Raw genomic sequence first — 21696 nt, 5'->3', positions numbered from 1 at the left:
CTTCTCTTAAATTGGGTGCCATTGAGAATGATAGACATTCAATCCATTTGGACTAGAACTTGGTGGCGATCATTTTTTCAAACTACTGATGTCCCGATACTGACTTTTTTACTTCTGATCCAATACAGTTTTTCTCAAGATATGTTTTGCCAATACCGATCCGATGATGCTACATCCCAGAAATGCATGTTGAACACTGGATGTACCTTGCATACTGCCCGTTGTTACCTGGGATAGCCTCCAGCATCCCAACGAAACAAGACCAATACTGAGTCTTTTGGGAATCGAACCTGAGCCAGACCTAAACCTTCAAAAGTCATATTGAAACAAGTCCCCAAAAACTACCAAGACTTTAGCTAGGTTCAGACTGCATGGCTCAAAGAACAATTATATATTTTTTTGTCATATATGATTTTTTGTACTGCCTTTTCTGTATTACGCATGCACAATAGCTCACAGTCCACTGGGCACTTAGAAAACTGACCCAGATGGGCAGAAGCATGAAAACAAATGACATCACATGGTAGCTCTATGGTATTTTAGGTGAATTAATTTTCATCCATTCATTCATTTTCTGAACCGTTTTATCCTCAAAGGGTCCCGGCGGGTGCTGGAGCCTAGCCCAGCTGACTTTCGGGCACGAGGCGGGGGACACCCTGAATCAGATGTACTCAGCACTATGATGACTATGAGCTAGCATGTTAGTGTAGCAGTGGCGGTCCGTGCATTTTCTCGTAGCGCCTTCAACAAATCAATCCAACCCTCAAAAACTATTTTATGGCTATAAAACCTCTACTGCAGCTACGGCTGCGACACATAAAAAATAATCAATAAATCAATGCACAAGAATGGGGTAAATCCACTTCCTAGCAGCATTTAATGACTAAATATAAATACTGGAGCTTTTCAGACATAACAATCGGGCCAGGGGGGTGATTTTCCCGGGAAAAGACAGCGATGAACGTCAATGGCGTACCGGCAAACATTGCCCGAAAATGGTGTAAAATCCAACCGAAAACAGCATTTATTGATTAAATACAAATACAGAATGCAGATTTCTGACCCTGGCAATAAATAATGGCTGAAATGTGATTGGTTAAATGCTTTAATATGAAAACATCTGGAAGCAGTGCAACCCGGGGGAAAAGCAATGAAAGGAAGCTAACAGACAATTTGGAATTATTTAATAAGTGTTGATGGACAAAATATAATATATGATTCAGATATTTCTCAGGCCAGCAGAGAAGGCCTTGAATGCCCTGACGGCCCACCACTGTAGTGTAGCTACCATTTACTTACCCAAGTGCACCCAAGTCAGCGCACACACTAAGATCCAAGGCTCTTTTTTTAATTCATTTAATTTTCTTACAACTGTGGCCAAGCCTACAAGCTTGATAGATGATTCGGGCTAGGCGTTAACAGTAGCTAACAACCTTGCTTGGCTGTCAATCCACAGTTCCATATCTGTCGTTATAAATTCACATACTCTTGGTTGGTGTAATTGCTGAATGAATTTCAATTTCGGAGACATGATGGCTCGGACTGCAGACACATTCTGAAAAATGTGTCACAAATCAGATTCAAAACCACATACAGATGTGCCCTAAATCATATATGTAATTTTCCCTTTCGGGGAATATATTTTATTTATGAATTTTCATACGGGCCGGCCCACTTAGAATGTCAAGAAAGTGTCTCACTTGAGTTGTGAATGCGAAGATTTGGCAAGTCACTCATTGCCATTCGATCGATGTTAAATCTATTTTGACTGAGAGGGTCTGATACCCATTCCTCTTTAGGACTCCAACCATATTTATTTAAAAATGTCAAAGTCCTAGTTTTCTAAAACCACAGTGGGACTATGCCAGCGTGTACAGTATGCATATCCCTTTACGGTGGTCCACCATTTTTTTTTTAATGAGCTTTCAGTTTTTCTCCTCATTTCCACCACGACTAAATGCTGGCAGTCACTTTTTTTGTCCGCTCCAATTTCTTGTCTGCGTATCATCTTGAGCCTTGTGAAGATGGATGCCCAAGATTACATACCTACGTTGCTCAGTGCAATTAAATTCATTAATTAATTATCCGTACCGCTTATCCTAACTAGGGTCATGGCGGTACTGGAGTCTATTCGGGCATACAAGCCTTAAAATGGCAGCCAAGTGAATTGATAAAATGTCTTACATCTCACCAGTGTTCAAAACATCATGGGTTGAGTATAATCATGTCATATTTGACCAAACAACTCACAACCACCTGCGTCTGACTCACAATGTAATAGTTTTATGCTTCCGAGAAGCTCTGTTGCGCTATTCTGACACACTCATTGCTTTACTGCTTGAAACACTGCCATTGGTTGTTGACTGATCAAACACAAAAAGCAACAACATCACCGTCATTGACGATGACGGATGCACCGGATCTGCTCTAAAAATTTACTGTTATTTACACAGTAACTTTAGCATCTGACCTCTTATAACACTCACAACCTTACTGCCTGAACTACTTTGATGTTGTCAAATAAATTGCTAGTTAGGAAAGGTTAGGGTAAGAACAGGGAGTGGTTGTGAAACAACAAATCAGCCCCTAAACATGTGTTTGACAGCATTATTATGTTGAACTCTTTCTCATTGGTTAACTTGAATTTCTGCCAAATTTGTAATGATAACATCAATGAATCATCTGCATCGCATGGTTAAGATTTATTATCACATTTTATCACCATTGACGACTCACTAAGATTTTGAGAGGGAAAAAAACATAGTAGTAAATTTGTTATTCGTCCTTTTCCATGAAATATGATTTAGGATTTCTTTTTCCATTCTAAACTATAATTATATATTCATTCTTTCAGTCAACTTCCGTACCGCACATCCTCGTAAGGGTTGCGGGGGTTCCTAGAAACTCTGAAGTCAGGAAAGTGAACCCATTTATATATATATATATATATATATATATATATATATATATATATATATATATATATATATATAACAAACTTGTTATAGGGTCTAAATATGATGTGAAATGTGCGTTTAACTCATTAGCTTCCAAAACCTGCTGCTAATGTAATTTTTTCAATGGCATTAACTTATTTAGAAGCCCAATTCATAATGACTGGGATGAATGAGTGAACACCCGTCCATTCACTTGGTTTTTCTGGCACTGACATCAATGAAAGTGAAGATGAATTAGCTTTTAAAAAAAGAAAAAAAAAATCAACAACTGCAATAGAGTGTACGTCATGCCACAAAAGCGCTTCCATGATGTCAAAAGTTGGACAAAAAGCGACGGTAAAAACACATTCACAAGGACAACTTTGTCAATATTTTTTCCATTACAGGAAATGACGCAAAACATCTGCCTGTCGCACTTTTCTATTTTATATTTCTGACAATGTTAATTCTCAGAAATCATGCCTTATCTCCACTCAGCGGCCAATGACGCACGAGCTCTTATAGGGACGTGCCATTTCTATATACTTGCAAGAAAGCAACCTTGAATAACAACACTGGTCTCTTTTGTTATTTTCATTCAAGCCACCAACTAAAAATAAACTGCATTGAGAAGACGGATAAATAAATAATAAAGAGTGAGCAAACCCCGTCACTTTCACTGGCCATCGTTGCCTTTCAATCACACTAATGTGAAGGGCTGTGAAGCTGACAGCCGTCTGTAGTTGTGGGCAGATAGCCAAGCAGCCCCTACCACTAATAAATAAACAACCCCCCAGGTGGTCTCTGTCAAAACAGTGAATGGTGCATCACTCAGTGATGTCTCAAAAGGACCACCGTCTTGCTCATCTACTATCACCTAGTGAAGGATGAGCCCATTACATGCACTGCTACTTTTTCTTTTAAATTAAATCCTGCAAGTATAGTATTCACATAGCCACCTCAGTTTTTTCTATTCATCAGTACTGTGGTACCTCGACCTACGATTAGCTCTACCTACGACATGCTCATGGTACGATGAAAATTTCGATCGAATAATTCGCCCGCGATACGATCAAAATTTCGAGATGCGACCAAGCCAGGTGGCCATGACATGAGAGGCTGTTTATCATTGTAGCACACTGTCTTTTTTGCCGCATCTCTTTCGTGTATAACAGATATCTACGAGCACTGAACGATTTATTCAGACGAGTTTCCTCCTACGCAACGATCAGGAAACGCACAACGCGCATGCGCGGGCAAAAAGAGGGCTTTCTGGGTAATGAAGAATACTCATGCACACAACACCGATAGGCAATGGCACCCTTTCTCAGAATAAAACTTCATTACCCACTATCAATACGTGGGTAGGCTGTTGCATTTCCTGTTTCCCCCCTTAGCGATAGCTCCTGTTGGCGGAGCGATCGCTAATTCAAGACTACTTCTCGTTGGTAAGTGGTCGTGTGTTATCCTATTGTGAGGACATCTGTGTGCATCATTTTCGGAATATTTTGAAGGGAATACAACAGCAAACAACCCATCGATAGCGAACGTGAGGGTGGAGGCGTGGCAAACAACTAACCCGGCCAGAACGAAGGTAAAAACAATTAAAACAAAATTAGAATTCAGTTTCGTGTAAAGTCACATTAAACGTATGTTTGAGTGTGTCTGTATATATTAATCCAAGTTAATTTAAATTTGTTTGTTCAGTTAAGAGAGCGTTTTCGTGGAGAGTCCCCCGGAATCCCCCCCACTGTAAATGTTATTCAAATGCTGGGTACACTAGCTCCGCCCATGTGAGCCCAGTGAGCAATTGGTTAGTGCATAGGCCTCTGAGATCAAGGGTTTAAACCCAGTTTTGGACCTTCCTGTGTGCCATTATTACACTTAAAAAATGTTCGTTTTGTCCCAACAAATTGGCATCATGGAATTTTTTCTTTTAAATATTCATTTTTTCCCAACAAATTGGCATCAGGGTCCAGACTTGGGGCACGGTCTGGCAGTTGTTCTCGTCTCTCTAATACTTGTGTCCATTTACAGTGGCAACATTTGCATTCTCGTGATTATTAAGGTAAAATCAGGGTAAGTGAACATTGGCACAACCAATTGCCATAGTAACTCATGTCTATTAGCTATTTCTGCTTTTAAGGTAGTAGCTTGTGGATGTCTGTTCTACCTCAAATTATTCTTCTATAATGGCACTAATTTTCGGATGGATTTAAAAAAAAAAAGTGCAGTCCCGCATTTTTTTTTTGACAGTGGCATCAATCATATTTACTTGGCACGTAGTTGATACATTTAGGTTGTTGAATAATATAACATGCATGAAAGTACCTACTCTGAAAACATGTAGAAAGGCCACTTCACTGTAATGCTATCCAAATTGAATAAATGAAACAAGTGGGCATTATGGTAATTGGCCCTTGAAATTCTATAGGTAATCTATTTCATTATTAAAGCCACATGAGAGCAAAAAGTAAAGTCTTATAGTCCGAAAAATACGGTAGTTGAGAAAAATACTGAATTACTCAAATAAGAATTAGTTGAAATGTTACAAGAAGCTAATTAGTCGGGAAGGCGAGAAATACTGGCAGTAATTTACAGGACATTCCAGCAGCTATGCTGATAAGAATAGATGCGCTTGATAATCAGACAAGAATCAAATGGTCTCCAGGGGGCTTGTGAAATAATTGACTTTTGCGTTCTTCAGACTGACTGCACAGATATGATTTTTTAAATAAGACCACCCAATGAAAAGTTCACATTTTATACCAAAGAGATCCAGCATCTTGTTACAGTGTTAGGTTGATGAAGTGGAAAGTGTGGTCATATTTTCCCCCCTCAGACTGATGTTTACATTGCGTGTATACTTAAGTGTCTCATACTGTACATGTATTTATTTTGGACCTTTTCCACATTGTCAAACACCCGCAAGAAATACTGTGCGGCAAAAAGGTCAAGAAGGCACCAAAGTTGACCCATTCTTTCCACACAACCAATCAATTTGAACTTGGAGAGTTGGCAGCAAGCAATCATGTTTTAGTGCCATTGACGTTAGAACCCGAAAAATTGCACAATGACGCATGTTCAGTGTTGTTTAAAAGGAATGTGTACACCATGTAATCTGATTTATTGATTTTTTTATACTTTTTCAATCTTTTGTGCCTCTTTTTGTGTCTCCATCCCATAGTTTGTTTGTTATTATTTGTTAGAATAGCAATGTATCATACTAGAATAATATTCATTCGTTCATTTTCTGTGCCGCTTATCATCACAAGGACCACGAGGGCTGCCAGAGATGAAATCGGACTACCAGGAAAAAACCCACACAGGTGTGGGAAGAACATGCAAACTCTACACAGGAAGGTGCTAACCAGCTTTCCACCATGCCAGACTAGAATAACGATATCTAATATTAATACAGACGCTCCCTTACTTACGAACATTCAACTTACGAACAACGGTACATACGAACATGTCTGCAAATTGCGTTTAAGTCCAAAAATGTTCGCAAGTCCAATTTTGTATTTCACGCCTTTTTCGGAGTAGTACTTCTTTCCGCCGCTAACACCGACGCCTGGCGCTGTGAGAGCTCAGCTCACCCAGCATCTACCTTCTTATTCGTTGCAATGCGGAAGTGCGTGAATGTATCTACAGTGTGCAAAGAACCTTTTTCATTTTTATCATTAAATATCTCATGCATCCAATATTGAATATGGTTGGTAAAAAGCTAAAGGCTTCTATTGAGGGAGTTGCAAGGAAGAGGCAAGCCATTTCTTCTGAAACGAGTGGCAATAATAACGAAGCTTGATGCGCGTGAGAGTGGTAAGCGTTTCGCGGGCATTGTATCGTTCAACCGTCAGTACCATTTATAAACAGAAAGATCGAGCAGCAGGACCCAAATATTGAACGTTGCACAAAGTTTGCAAATCAATTGAATGATGCCATACAGTGCTACCGCATCATTTATGATGAAAAAAAGAAGAAAACTGTGCAATCGTCATTAGGTCGCTTCTTTTGGCCAGTTTCTAATACATAAATCTCTCTCTCTCTCTCTCTCTCTCTCTCTCTACAGTACTGTACATATTCTCTCCATTTTATTAAATGTTTTTTTTTCAGTACAAACCAATGCGTGTTACTTATACAAGCCTTAAACATACAAATGCACTTATATAAACCTTCAAGATACTTATATCGGCCTTAAACATAAATTATAATACAAAATATAGCACTGAATCAACTTACAAACAAATTCAACTTATGAACCAGCTCGGAACCAATTGCGTTCGTAAGTAGGGGAGCGTCTGTATATGTTTTGACGAAAGTTTGGCGACACTCTTTTTCCTTGTCGACGATAATGTCAAATATTTATTCATCTTATTAGACGTGCTTCATAACTGAGCAAAGAATACCCCGAGATTTGATACAAACGTAAAGCTGGCATGCAAAATGACTTGAATGGCTGGACATCGTAAGGCTTTTTCTTTTAAAAAAAAGTGGTCTATGTAAAGTAAAGCTTTTATTTGTTTAAAAAATAAAAACTATGTATATATAGTCAGGCTTTTTTCTTTAAAAATGACCATGTATATTAAGGGTTTTTATTAAAAAATGACCATGTATAGTAAGGCTTTTTTATTTAAAAAAAACGACCATGTACAGTAAAGCGTTTTTCTTAAAAGACGGCATAGTATAGTAAGGCTTTTTTTCTTAAAAAATGACATAGTATTGTAAGGCTTTTTTCTTTAAAAAAACGACATAGTATTGTAAGGCTTTTTTTCGTAAAAAACAACATAGTATAGTAAGGCTTTTTTCTTAAAAAACAACATAGTATAGGCTTTTTTCTTTAAAGACGACATAGTATAGTAAGGCTTATTTTCTTTAAAAACAACACAGTATAGTAAGGCTTTTTTGTCTTTAAAAACGACATAGTATAGTAAGGCTTTTTATTTACAAAAAAGACCATGTATAGTAAGGCTTTTTTCTTAAAAAATGACCATGTATAGTAAGGCTTTTTTGTTTAAAAAAGACCATGTATAGTAAGGCTTTTTTTCTTAAAAAACGACATAGTATAGTAAGGCTTTTTTCCCCTAAAAAAACGACATAGTATAGTATGGCTTTTTTCCCCTAAAAAAACGACATAGTATAGCATGGCTTTTTTTCTTGAAAAACGACATAGTAGAGGAAGGCTTTTTTTCCTAAAAAACGACATAGTATAGCATGGCTTTTTTTCTTGAAAAACGACATAGTAGAGGAAGCCTTTTTTTCTTAAAAAATGATATTGTATAGTAAGGCTTCTTTTCTTAAAAAAAACGACATAGTATTGTAAGGCTTTTTTTCGTAAAAAACGACATAGTATAGTAAGGCTTTTTTCTTAAAAAACAACATTGTATAGGCTTTTTTCTTTAAAGACGACATAGTATAGTAAGGCTTATTTTCTTTAAAAACGACACAGTATAGTAAGGCTTTTTTGTCTTTAAAAACGACATAGTATAGTAAGGCTTTTTATTTACAAAAAAGACCATGTATAGTAAGTCTTTTTTCTTAAAAAATGACCATGTATAGTAAGGCTTTTTTGTTTAAAAAAGACCATGTATAGTAAGGCTTTTTTTCTTAAAAAACGACATAGTATAGTAAGGCTTTTTTTCCTAAAAAAACTACATAGTATAGTATGGCTTTTTTCCCCTAAAAAAACGACATAGTATAGCATGGCTTTTTTTCTTGAAAAACGACATAGTAGAGGAAGGCTTTTTCCCTAAAAAACGACATAGTATAGTATGGCTTTCCCCCCTAAAAAACGACATAGTATAGTATGGCTTTTTTCCTTTAAAAAACGACATAGTATAGTAAGGCTTTTTTTCCTAAAAAATGACATAGTATAGCATGGCTTTTTTTCTTGAAAAACGACATAGTAGAGGAAGCCTTTTTTTCTTAAAAAACGATATTGTATAGTAAGGCTTCTTTTCTTAAAAAACGACATAGTATAGTAAGGCTTTTTTTCTTTAAAAAATGACAGCAAGTAAGGCTAAGAGAGTCGGAGAATAAATCTGACTTCTGATTCTTCACCTTCTAGTTGTTGCTGTGGTCCACTGGCAAAATCATTGGGTCAGAACATGAGGCGGGAATCAGGAGTCAGTTCAATTCCACTTGTTGCAATTCTCAAATTGTTTATTTAGGTAATGAAAAGGATAAATATAACTTCCAATCACATCATTTCAGAAGTCACTGTGGTCCAGTGGCAAAGACAATGGGTCAGAACTTCAGGTGGACTCAAGCTCAAATCAGGAATGAGTTCAATTCCACTCTTTGCAATTCTCAAATTGTTTATTGAGGTAATGAAAAGGATAGATATAACTTCCAATCACATCATTTCAGAAGTCACTGTGGTCCAGTGGCAAAGACAATTGGTCAGAACTTCAGGTGGACTCAAGTTCAAATCAGGAATGAGTTCAATTCCACTCTTTGCAATTCTCAAATTGTTTATTTAGGTAATGAAAAGGATAGATATAACTTCCAATCACATCATTTCAGAAGTCACTGTGGTCCAGTGGCAAAGACAATGGGTCAGAACTTCAGGTGGACTCAAGTTCAAATCAGGAATGAGTTCAATTCCACTCTTTGCAATTCTCAAATTGTTTATTTAGGTAATGAAAAGGATAGATATAACTTCCAATCACATCGTTTCAGAAGTCACTGTGGTCCAGTGGCAAAGACAATGGGTCAGAACTTCAGGTGGACTCAAGTTCAAATCAGGAATGAGTTCAATTCCACTCTTTGCAATTCTCAAATTGTTTATTTAGGTAATGAAAAGGATAGATATAACTTCCAATCACATCATTTCAGAAGTCACTGTGGTCCAGTGGCAAAGACAATGGGTCAGAACTTCAGGTGGACTCAAGTTCAAATCAGGAATGAGTCCAATTCCACTCTTTGCAATTCTCAAATTGTTTATTTAGGTAATGAAAAGGATAGATATAACTTCCAATCACATCATTTCAGAAGTCACTGTGGTCCAGTGGCAAAGACAATGGGTCAGAACTTCAGGTGGACTCAAGTTCAAATCAGGAATGAGTTCAATTCCACTCTTTGCAATTCTCAAATTGTTTATTAAGGTAATGAAAAGGATAGATATAACTTCCAATCACATCATTTCAGAAGTCACTGTGGTCCAGTGGCAAAGACAATGGGTCAGAACTTCAGGTGGACTCAAGTTCAAATCAGGAATGAGTTAAATTCCACTCTTTGCAATTCTCAAATTGTTTATTTAGGTAATGAAAAGGATAGATATAACTTCCAATCACATCATTTCAGAAGTCACTGTGGTCCAGTGGCAAAGACAATGGGTCAGAACTTCAGGTGGACTCAAGTTCAAATCAGGAATGAGTTCAATTCCACTCTTTGCAATTCTCAAATTGTTTATTTAGGTAATGAAAAGGATAGATATAACTTCCAATCACATCATTTCAGAAGTCACTGTGGTCCAGTGGCAAAGACAATGGGTCAGAACTTCAGGTGGACTCAAGTTCAAATCAGGAATGAGTTCAATTCCACTCTTTGCAATTCTCAAATTGTTTATTGAGGTAATGAAAAGGATAGATATAACTTCCAATCACATCATTTCAGAAGTCACTGTGGTCCAGTGGCAAAGACAATGGGTCAGAACTTCAGGTGGACTCAAGTTCAAATCAGGAATGAGTTCAATTCCACTCTTTGCAATTCTCAAATTGTTTATTTAGGTAATGAAAAGGATAGATATAACTTCCAATCACATCATTTCAGAAGTCACTGTGGTCCAGTGGCAAAGACAATGGGTCAGAACTTCAGGTGGACTCAAGTTCAAATCAGGAATGAGTTCAATTCCACTCTTTGCAATTCTCAAATTGTTTATTAAGGTAATGAAAAGGATAGATATAACTTCCAATCACATCATTTCAGAAGTCACTGTGGTCCAGTGGCAAAGACAATGGGTCAGAACTTCAGGTGGACTCAAGTTCAAATCAGGAATGAGTTAAATTCCACTCTTTGCAATTCTCAAATTGTTTATTTAGGTAATGAAAAGGATAGATATAACTTCCAATCACATCATTTCAGAAGTCACTGTGGTCCAGTGGCAAAGACAATGGGTCAGAACTTCAGGTGGACTCAAGTTCAAATCAGGAATGAGTTCAATTCCACTCTTTGCAATTCTCAAATTGTTTATTTAGGTAATGAAAAGGATAGATATAACTTCCAATCACATCATTTCAGAAGTCACTGTGGTCCAGTGGCAAAGACAATGGGTCAGAACTTCAGGTGGACTCAAGTTCAAATCAGGAATGAGTTCAATTCCACTCTTTGCAATTCTCAAATTGTTTATTGAGGTAATGAAAAGGATAGATATAACTTCCAATCACATCATTTCAGAAGTCACTGTGGTCCAGTGGCAAAGACAATGGGTCAGAACTTCAGGTGGACTCAAGTTCAAATCAGGAATGAGTTCAATTCCACTCTTTGCAATTCTCAAATTGTTTATTTAGGTAATGAAAAGGATAGATATAACTTCCAATCACATTATTTCAGAAGTCACTGTGGTCCAGTGGCAAAGACAATGGGTCAGAACTTTAGGTGGACTCAAGTTCAAATCAGGAATGAGTTCAATTCCACTCTTTGCAATTCTCAAATTGTTTATTTAGGTAATGAAAAGGATAGATATAACTTCCAATCACATCATTTCAGAAGTCACTGTGGTCCAGTGGCAAAGACAATGGGTCAGAACTTCAGGTGGACTCAAGTTCAAATCAGGAATGAGTTCAATTCCACTCTTTGCAATTCTCAAATTGTTTATTTAGGTAATGAAAAGGATAGATATAACTTCCAATCACATCATTTCAGAAGTCACTGTGGTCCAGTGGCAAAGACAATGGGTCAGAACTTCAGGTGGACTCAAGTTCAAATCAGGAATGAGTTCAATTCCACTCTTTGCAATTCTCAAATTGTTTATTGAGGTAATGAAAAGGATAGATATAACTTCCAATCACATCATTTCAGAAGTCACTGTGGTCCAGTGGCAAAGACAATGGGTCAGAACTTCAGGTGGACTCAAGTTCAAATCAGGAATGAGTTCAATTCCACTCTTTGCAATTCTCAAATTGTTTATTAAGGTAATGAAAAGGATAGATATAACTTCCAATCACATCATTTCAGAAGTCACTGTGGTCCAGTGGCAAAGACAATGGGTCAGAACTTTAGGTGGACTCAAGTTCAAATCAGGAATGAGTTCAATTCCACTCTTTGCAATTCTCAAATTGTTTATTTAGGTAATGAAAAGGATAGATATAACTTCCAATCACATCATTTCAGAAGTCACTGTGGTCCAGTGGCAAAGACAATTGGTCAGAACTTCAGGTGGACTCAAGTTCAAATCAGGAATGAGTTCAATTCCACTCTTTGCAATTCTCAAATTGTTTATTTAGGTAATGAAAAGGATAGATATAACTTCCAATCACATCATTTCAGAAGTCACTGTGGTCCAGTGGCAAAGACAATGGGTCAGAACTTCAGGTGGACTCAAGTTCAAATCAGGAATGAGTTCAATTCCACTCTTTGCAATTCTCAAATTGTTTATTTAGGTAATGAAAAGGATAGATATAACTTCCAATCACATCATTTCAGAAGTCACTGTGGTCCAGTGGCAAAGACAATGGGTCAGAACTTCAGGTGGACTCAAGTTCAAATCAGGAATGAGTTCAATTCCACTCTTTGCAATTCTCAAATTGTTTATTTAGGTAATGAAAAGGATAGATATAACTTCCAATCACATCATTTCAGAAGTCACTGTGGTCCAGTGGCAAAGACAATGGGTCAGAACTTCAGGTGGATTCAAGTTCAAATCAGGAATGAGTTCAATTCCACTCTTTGCAATTCTCAAATTGTTTATTGAGGTAATGAAAAGGATAGATATAACTTCCAATCACATCATTTCAGAAGTCACTGTGGTCCAGTGGCAAAGACAATGGGTCAGAACTTCAGGTGGACTCAAGCTCAAATCAGGAATGAGTTCAATTCCACTCTTTGCAATTCTCAAATTGTTTATTTAGGTAATGAAAAGGATAGATATAACTTCCAATCACATCATTTCAGAAGTCACTGTGGTCCAGTGGCAAAGACAATTGGTCAGAACTTCAGGTGGACTCAAGTTCAAATCAGGAATGAGTTCAATTCCACTCTTTGCAATTCTCAAATTGTTTATTTAGGTAATGAAAAGGATAGATATAACTTCCAATCACATCATTTCAGAAGTCACTGTGGTCCAGTGGCAAAGACAATGGGTCAGAACTTCAGGTGGACTCAAGTTCAAATCAGGAATGAGTTCAATTCCACTCTTTGCAATTCTCAAATTGTTTATTTAGGTAATGAAAAGGATAGATATAACTTCCAATCACATCATTTCAGAAGTCACTGTGGTCCAGTGGCAAAGACAATGGGTCAGAACTTCAGGTGGACTCAAGTTCAAATCAGGAATTAGTTCAATTCCACTCTTTGCAATTCTCAAATTGTTTATTAAGGTAATGAAAAGGATAGATATAACTTCCAATCACATCATTTCAGAAGTCACTGTGGTCCAGTGGCAAAGACAATGGGTCAGAACTTCAGGTGGACTCAAGTTCAAATCAGGAATGAGTTCAATTCCACTCTTTGCAATTCTCAAATTGTTCATTTAGGTAGTCAAAAGGATAAATATAACTTCCAATCATGTATAGGCGGGCCGCCTCGTGGTGTAGTGGGTAAGTCACCTGCCTGCGACGTGGGTGTCGAGGGTTCACGTCCCGGTGTCGCCAGTCAACGACTGAAAAAAATGACTAAGTCTTTATTTGAATGAAAAAAGGATTACCCATTTACTGAACTACTAGTGTAGTGATTAGTCAAACGAGAGCGGGATTCGAACCCCATCTTCCACATGGCAGTCAAATCCACTAACTTGAGGTCTGTCTGACCCATTGTCTTTGCCACTGGACCACAGTGACTTCTGAAATGAAATGATTGGAAGTTATATTTATCATTTTCATCACCTCAATAAACAATTTGAGATTTGCAAAGAGTGAACTTGAACTCACTCCAGATTTGAACTTGTGTCCAACTTCAATTTCAACCCATTGTTCTTGCCACTGGACCACAGGCTCCCTTTGATAACGGCTGTGAGTTTAAATGAGTTTATCATTAGTAGACATCCAATCCATTTGAAGTGGGAGGGATGGCAGAAAATGAACATTCATAGCACTCCCAGTTCAAATGGATTGCACGTCTATTGTTGTCAGCGGCAGACAATGAGTTAAAAACAGTCCCTGTCAAAGTGAGCCTTAATGACTTGGCAAAAAGCAGCATTTTGATTAAATCCAATGATACGACGCAGGTGCACTGTTAAACTTGAGATGTTCCTTCAACGTCTAAACATGTCTGTAATGTCAAGTATGTGTAATACCTATCTAGTGGAAGATGACAAACATAAAAAAAAATCATTTGTTGATCACAGCTGGCCTGCTGAAATGTGTCAAGGTGCACGACTGGCTGAGGTTCACATTGGGCGAGCCAATGACAAGCGGGCTGTTACGCAAGGCCTCGCTCAAGCACAAAGCAACCTAACAGCTGTAATGAAAAGCAGAGACAAAGTGCTGGTGAAAAACAACAACCCATCGAAGGAGAATCTGTAGTTCTTAAGTTCTTACGCAATTGGCGGACACTTTCTTCACCTCCCTAATGCTGTGTCTCCATTTGTCTTTTTGTCTTTGCATGCGGTATGAAAGCATGGTAGGTGTTTCTCCCTTTGAGCAGTAGAAGAGCAACAACACATTCCTGTCCACATTCCTGCCTCGGGAAAAACAGTGTCCGGAACATAATAAAAGGCCAAGCATGTCAACTCTGCGCCGAGGGCAGGATGGGGCAAATGTGTTTGTGTATGTGAAGAGGGGCGAGGGCTGGGAGTAGGTTTGGACCAGTTTATCATCAAAACTAGTTTGAGAAGTCATTTACGGGAATTTCAGTGATCATCTGAAAAATATGTAATGGAATAAACATGGTGGAAATGCAGCCTGATTACACTTGGAAAGATTGTGAACAGTTCTTCCTAAAGAGTGCAATTTTGATGGGCTTTATTAAACTTCTGTCGGGCTTAACTTTAAAACTAAACACACAGCAAAGATTATGACACATAGCCTACTATGCATTAAAATACCAAATATATTTTGCATTCCAATGTTCCCAAAAGCCCTTTAGCTTAGTGATAAATACAATGGAACACGCTATTCACTTTCCATCCTTCTGCTGTGAATTTATATTAGTTTGTCACTATTAGATATTAAATCCATTTGAAATGGGAGGGTGGGCAGTGTCCATTTGTTTCACCAATGGTAAATGCAGTTGTAAGATTGAGGTTTCGATCCCAGGTCCAGACCGTCCTGTTTGCATGTTCTCCCAGGGCTTGTGTGGGTTTTCTCAAAGTATTCCGGTTTCCTCCCACGTACCAAAAACTTGCATCATAGGCTGATTGAACACTCTAAATTGCTCCTAGGTATTAGTGTGAGCATGAATGGCTGTCCGTTGCCTTGTGCCCTGCGATTGGCTGGCACCCCCGAAACCCTTGTAAGCATAAGTGGTACAGAAAATGAATGTATTGGTATTTATTTCAATTTTTATTTTAACATTCATTATGTTTTTTTCATTTTTTGCTTAATTAACTTGATTATTTTTTCACCATTTATCTACCTGTTCCTCCATAGTTTTTTTTATTTTAAAAAATAACACAATTAATATGAATATTATTATCAATGTTTCTAGTAAAATATCTCACTTCACTTAAAAAAAAGGCACAACCAAATAAAAACTACAATTTCAGTAAGGTTTATTTCGTGTCCTTTTTAATTCTTCCATCGGAAGAAAATGTATGTTTTTTTAATGTTTACTATTTTTCAAAGTGGCATGGTTTTTCCCAGTGTGTACAGTTTACAGATGTGGAGGACCCCTATTATTGACAAGTATGTCCTTGCTTTTGTTATCCATCATGTATGGCCCTCAACTATGCTTCATTTCGCCAATACGTGTTCATGAATGTGTGCCTTTAAGTGTGTTTGTGTGCGCATGCGTTTTATCATCCAAAACACAAACCACAGCCAGAGTGAAGGTCAACATCATATTTAATGGGGCGTTTTGACCACGGTAACATCCAAAACAGTCTTCCTTTTGCTCCGCCCTTTGGCTCACCTGGCTCCTCTGTGACTGATTTGCGTGCCCGACAACCCACATGTTGACATTTGTCACGGTTGAATCTTCATCATTTTTTCTCCATTTCTAAATTTGTCAAGGAAGAGCAGTAAGTGATACTGGGAGCGAGCCCCCCACTGACCCCATTCTGTCCTGCTATCTGCTTTCCAACCGCGACGCACACACTCCGGGAAGCTAATAATCTCCTTCCTGTTTTTGAAACAGGAGTGCGCATGAGCCCGTGCAAAATGATTATTCAGCCATAAAGGAAGTCATAAAGACTTCCGTTGATCACTATCAGTGTGGACAAAATGATTATGCCCATGTACACTGACACATGGCGTCAAGACAATGTTGTTAGGATGCACCTAACAGTCTCTTTATTCCCTACCATAAATGAACAAATTATATTGATTCTCATCACTGTAACTATCTTTTGTTAAGATAAAATCAATAGTTTTACAAATAATCAAGTACATTCTGTTAGATTTAATTTACACACTTACATAGAAAAAAAGGGGGGGAAATGACAGGTCACATGTTAACAAGCAGCAATTCGTGCATGTTCTCCCTGGGCTTGCATGGTTTTTCTCCGGGTGCTCTGGTTTCCTCCCACATCCCCAAAAACTCACCTGGTAGGCTGGTTGAACACTCTAAATTGCTCCTAGGTATGATTGTAAGCGTGAGTGGTTCTTTGTCTTCTCCTGTGATTGCCTGGGCACCAATTCAGGGTGTCCCCCGCCTGGTGCCCACACTTGGCTCCAGCACCCTCACAACCCTTGTAATGATAAACGGTATGGAAAATGAATGGCACTCAGAGAGTTAAGGTCAATGTTACAGAAACAATAATAGATCAAGAAACGATCAAAAATGAATAACTTCACATGTTATTATATACATTAAAGTTATTATATATACATTAAAGTCCATTCTTCACACCATCCGTACACGACCTATTAACTTATTAAATCGAATACTTAATAATAAAATATTATTTCTTTTTTTAATGAAAATGAATGAGTGAAATGTTTAAAAAGCCATGATATTGTTTCATTTATTACTCTGATTTGTATTTGTTCTTCTTGGTCAACAGGGAATACTTTTTAATTAAAGAGGTAATTTAGAGTGTTTAATCAGCCTACCATGCATGTCTTTGGAATGTGGGAGGAAATCGGAGTACCCGCAGAAAACCCATGCAGGCCCGCAGAAGAGAACCTGCAAACTCCACACAGGTGGACCGACCTGGATTTGAACCCAGGACCCCAGAGCTGCGAAGCCGACGTGCTAATCACTCAAGCCACCCACAGAAAAATATACATTTATTTAAATTATCATTATAGTTAATTACCGGAAGGTGCTACCAATGGCAAAAATTGGGATTTGTGTAAATTTGACTAAATCATCATTATTTCAAAGACATATATCAAACTCAACAAACTAAAAAGGCCACATAAAGATTTGAGTTAATTTTGAAATTTACAGGAGTAACTCTAAAGCTAAAAAAAAAAGCTAAACAAGATAATAGCTGACTGCTTAGCACATCTACCTCATAGGTCAAAGGTCATAGGTTCAGACCCAGGCATGTTCTTCAAGTGCCATCGTGGTTGCTCTCTAGTTGCCTACCTTCCAAAAACAGATATGGTAAGCTAAATTAAGAGTCTAATTGTTTTTAGCTGTCAATGTGTGTTTATCCATTTGTTCCTCGTGATTGGCTGGCAACCCATTCCGGAAGAGTAATTCACAAAGGATTCCTTCCATCTATAATGACTTGGTTTTGCCCCAAGGTGTTTAACAGTGGGTAATCCAGTCCCGGAAAATACACGCGTGAGCCACGCTTGTTAAATTGGCATCCCGGCAAAAAAATATTGACCTACTGTTTTGAATACTAAAGAAGAACATTTCCTTGTACCAATTAAATTGGTCCTCAACAATCTCATGAGTCATGCCTCTGGATTGTGAATTAGCAGTTCCAGTGGAATTTGTGGCTACCTTTCCGCTCAGCCTTTATTACCTTCTTTGATCGTCTCTATCTCACTGTTATGAGGATGAGCGTATTAGAAATTGATAAATAATGGTACACTAAATGAAGATTATCATGTTCATGTACAGTGGACTCTCATAATACGAACACCCAACTTTACGAGTTTTTCTAGATAGGAGCATCCGGTACTCGGACGTTTCGTCGAAAGACGTTTGGTCCCCGGACGTTTGGTAGAACGGATGTTTGGTAGAACGGACGTTTGGTAGAACGGACGTTTGGTCGCCGGGTTGTTACTGTTGAAACCAGCTCTCAAAATTATAATCATAAGAGAGAGTGAGTTTAATATCTAAATATCTAATATCAAAATATCAACAGTAAACTCTCTGTCGTAATTTCACAGCGAGTGAACCCGGCGACTAAACGTCCGTTCTACCAAACGTCCGTTCTACCAAACGTCCGTTCTACCAAACGTCCGTTCTACCAAACGTCCGTTCTACCAAACGTCCGTTCTACCAAACGTCCGTTCTACCAAACGTCCGTTCTACCAAACGTCCGTTCTACCAAACGTCCGTTCTACCAAACGTCCGTTCTACCAAACGTCCGTTCTACCAAACGTCCGTTCTACCAAACGTCCGTTCTACCAAACGTCCGTTCTACCAAACGTCCGTTCTACCAAACGTCCGTTCTACCAAACGTCCGTTCTACCAAACGTCCGTTCTACCAAACGTCCGTTCTACCAAACGTCCGTTCTACCAAACGTCCGTTCTACCAAACGTCCGGTCGCCCAAACGTCCGGTCGCCCAAACGTCCGGTCGACCAAACGTCCGGTCGACCAAACGTCCGGTCGACCAAACGTCCGGTCGACCAAACGTCCGGTCGACCAAACGTCCGGTCGACCAAACGTCCGGTCGACCAAACGTCCGGTCGACCAAACGTCCGGGGACCAAACGTCTTTCGACGAAACGTCCGGTCACGGGAGCATCCTCACGAGAGAAAATGTGTCTCATTATGTTATACTATTAAGCATATTTTCGGCCTACGAGCCACGAGCGAAAGGATGGAATAGGCTCGTTCTCTTTTTCTCACGCCAAGTGACTCAATGTCCTGCTAGGAGACATACGAGCATTATGCATCAACAGAATCCCCCATCTGACCAGCAATTAGAATAGTATCGAAGCACATCTGAACATTTTGTGCTTGCAAGTGAATGAGTTAACACTCTTTACTGATTTATCGTGACTTTTATGTATCCTTTAAATGGTGATTTTATTGCTATTTCTTAATTGTGTCTTGATAGATTCTCAAGAGATGTAAAGCACTTTGGATTACAATGTGGTGAATTGCGCTGTACAAATACCTACATTTTCACGGCCTTTCCCGTGGATGCTCTCAATCCAGCAAGCACTTGCGAACACACTGGAGTGTCTGCCATTCAGATGCAACTCTAAAAGGAAGGACAATTCAGTGTCCTGCTTGCATAATGCATTTCAATGAAGATATGCCCTATACAAATCAGGACATATGACCGGTCTACTTAATTAAAATTGGTTTAGTTCACATATGGAATATGACAATAATATACTTTTACACATGCCTATTGGCACAATGAATCAAATTGATGGTCAAATCAGGCCTTATGGAATTTAGTTTTCAATAGAAGCCTCAGCATTACATGAAATGAAACATTCTAACTTATCATGATTTTAAACTAGAAGTTGAATGAACAATTCACTGGTTTGTAAGATTATCTTTTCTTGACTTTGCTACACAGCGCATGACCCTGGTCTTTGGTTTCAAACGATGTCGCACTTGTAGTCGAGAAAAGGATTCATACAAAGGGCGCAGTTTAACGACCCAGGCCATAAAACAGCGGTTCCAACAAGCTGCTTTTGATTTGAAACAATATCACACTCACACTCTGTTAAGATGTAAGCGACCAAGTGATAGTGGCATTAAGTGCCTCAAATTCGGAGTAAACATGTTTATTTCCAACCATCTCTTGGGTGGTTCTTTGTCATGCACCTGTGTTGTTTAAAAAAAATGGGGTGTGGAGGACACATCTCACCACCCCCACTCATTATTTTCCCCTGTTCCCTTGTTTTCGCTCCATCCTCCCCCACCTTAGAGCTACTTCCAGTCCATCACATGACTTCCTTCCTGTTATTTTGACCCTAGGGCTATTTTGCCTCGGGGTCATTGGATACCCCTTCTCAAAAACACGCACATGCTGATTAAACACTATCTGGAATCAGATTCCTTTCACTATCTAACACAGGCGCTGGCGACAGTTTTGCCAGAGAGGAGGCGGAGTCGTGTGGAATCTGAGTGAACTTTAGAGGAACTCGTTGACCACCCTCAACTCCTCTTTATGGTGCTCTCTGGCTGACCTTTCCGTCTGTGAGGAATGGCAGACGGCGGCCCGGTGGGGGTGGAGTCCTGGACGTAAATTGTTGCCGTCCAATTGGTGCAAGTGTCACAGTCTTTCCTCACACCGGATTATGGTCTTAACGCTTTGGCTGTCATTTATGGTAAAAGACGCTCAAAATGGATTGGATGTCTATCACCGTTAATTTTCTTATTGTTTCCCTCTAGTGCACATGTGTCAAAGTGGCGGCACGGGGGCCAAATCTGGCCCGCCGCATCATTTTGTGTGGCCGGGGAAAGTAAATCATGAGTGCCAACTTTCTGTTTTAGGATCAAATTAAAATGAAGAGTATAGATGTATATTAAATTTCCTGATTTTCCTCCTTTTAAATCAATAATTGTAATTTTTTAATCATTTTTTCTGTGTTTTTAGTTGAAAAATCATTTTGTAAAATCTAAAAATATATATACAAAGCTAAAATAAACATTGTTATAGATCTATAAAAAACTGAATATTCACGGATTTTAATCCAGTTCTTTTAATCCAGTTCTTTTAATCCATTTATTTAAAAAAAATCTAAATATTATATCTAAAATGGTCCGGGCCACGTGAAATCAAGTTGACGTTAAAGCGGCCCGCGAACCAACCAGAGTCTGACACCCTTGCTCTAGTGCCAACACTTAAAAATGTAAAAATGATTACACAAAAAAATTACCATTTTACGTTACTCTACGACTGTATTCCGGATACAAACAATTTGATGATTTTATAAATTCTGCCATGCTTCAATTTCAAGTCAATTCAAGTACTTCCAATTGATTAATCCGATATCATGCTCAAATTAAACCCAGTCATTTGATGCATTTCACATTTTGATGTATAGTTCAACTTTCCCAATATTTGCTAATATTACAAAGTCTTCAATGATTCAATCAATATTTTTTGCTGCATTATTTCAAGATTTGACATAAAATTGAATTTTGCATTTTTGCAAAAAAAACATGTATTAGTGCACACTATGTTTTGGGCTCGGTATTTCCCATTACATACATGTAATCACCAGTCATTTAAAAGTCACTTTAAAATCAAAATACACTAGGAATGTGTAGGCCAGCGTTTAAAAAAAAATCTTTATACGCATTATTACTCCATGGCTGGTATTGACTGTTATAGAAGTCAACTCTTTC

General features: G+C 38.4%; 1 long non-coding RNA gene across 1 annotated transcript; it reads left to right on the top strand.

The window, feature by feature from the left end:
- The first annotated feature begins 4369 nt into the window (after positions 1 to 4369).
- LOC144087359 (uncharacterized) lies at positions 4370 to 15004 on the top strand. The gene is made up of 2 exons (XR_013304708.1): positions 4370 to 4530; positions 14711 to 15004. It is a non-coding gene; the product is annotated as an uncharacterized LOC144087359 (long non-coding RNA).
- The last annotated feature ends 6692 nt before the right edge of the window (positions 15005 to 21696 follow it).

This window comes from Stigmatopora argus, chromosome 13 (genome assembly GCF_051989625.1).
Source record: "Stigmatopora argus isolate UIUO_Sarg chromosome 13, RoL_Sarg_1.0, whole genome shotgun sequence".
In the NCBI taxonomy this organism is placed as follows: domain Eukaryota; kingdom Metazoa; phylum Chordata; class Actinopteri; order Syngnathiformes; family Syngnathidae; genus Stigmatopora; species Stigmatopora argus.
Note: the sequence above shows the minus strand (reverse complement) of the source record. Positions and strands in the feature narration are given on the sequence as shown.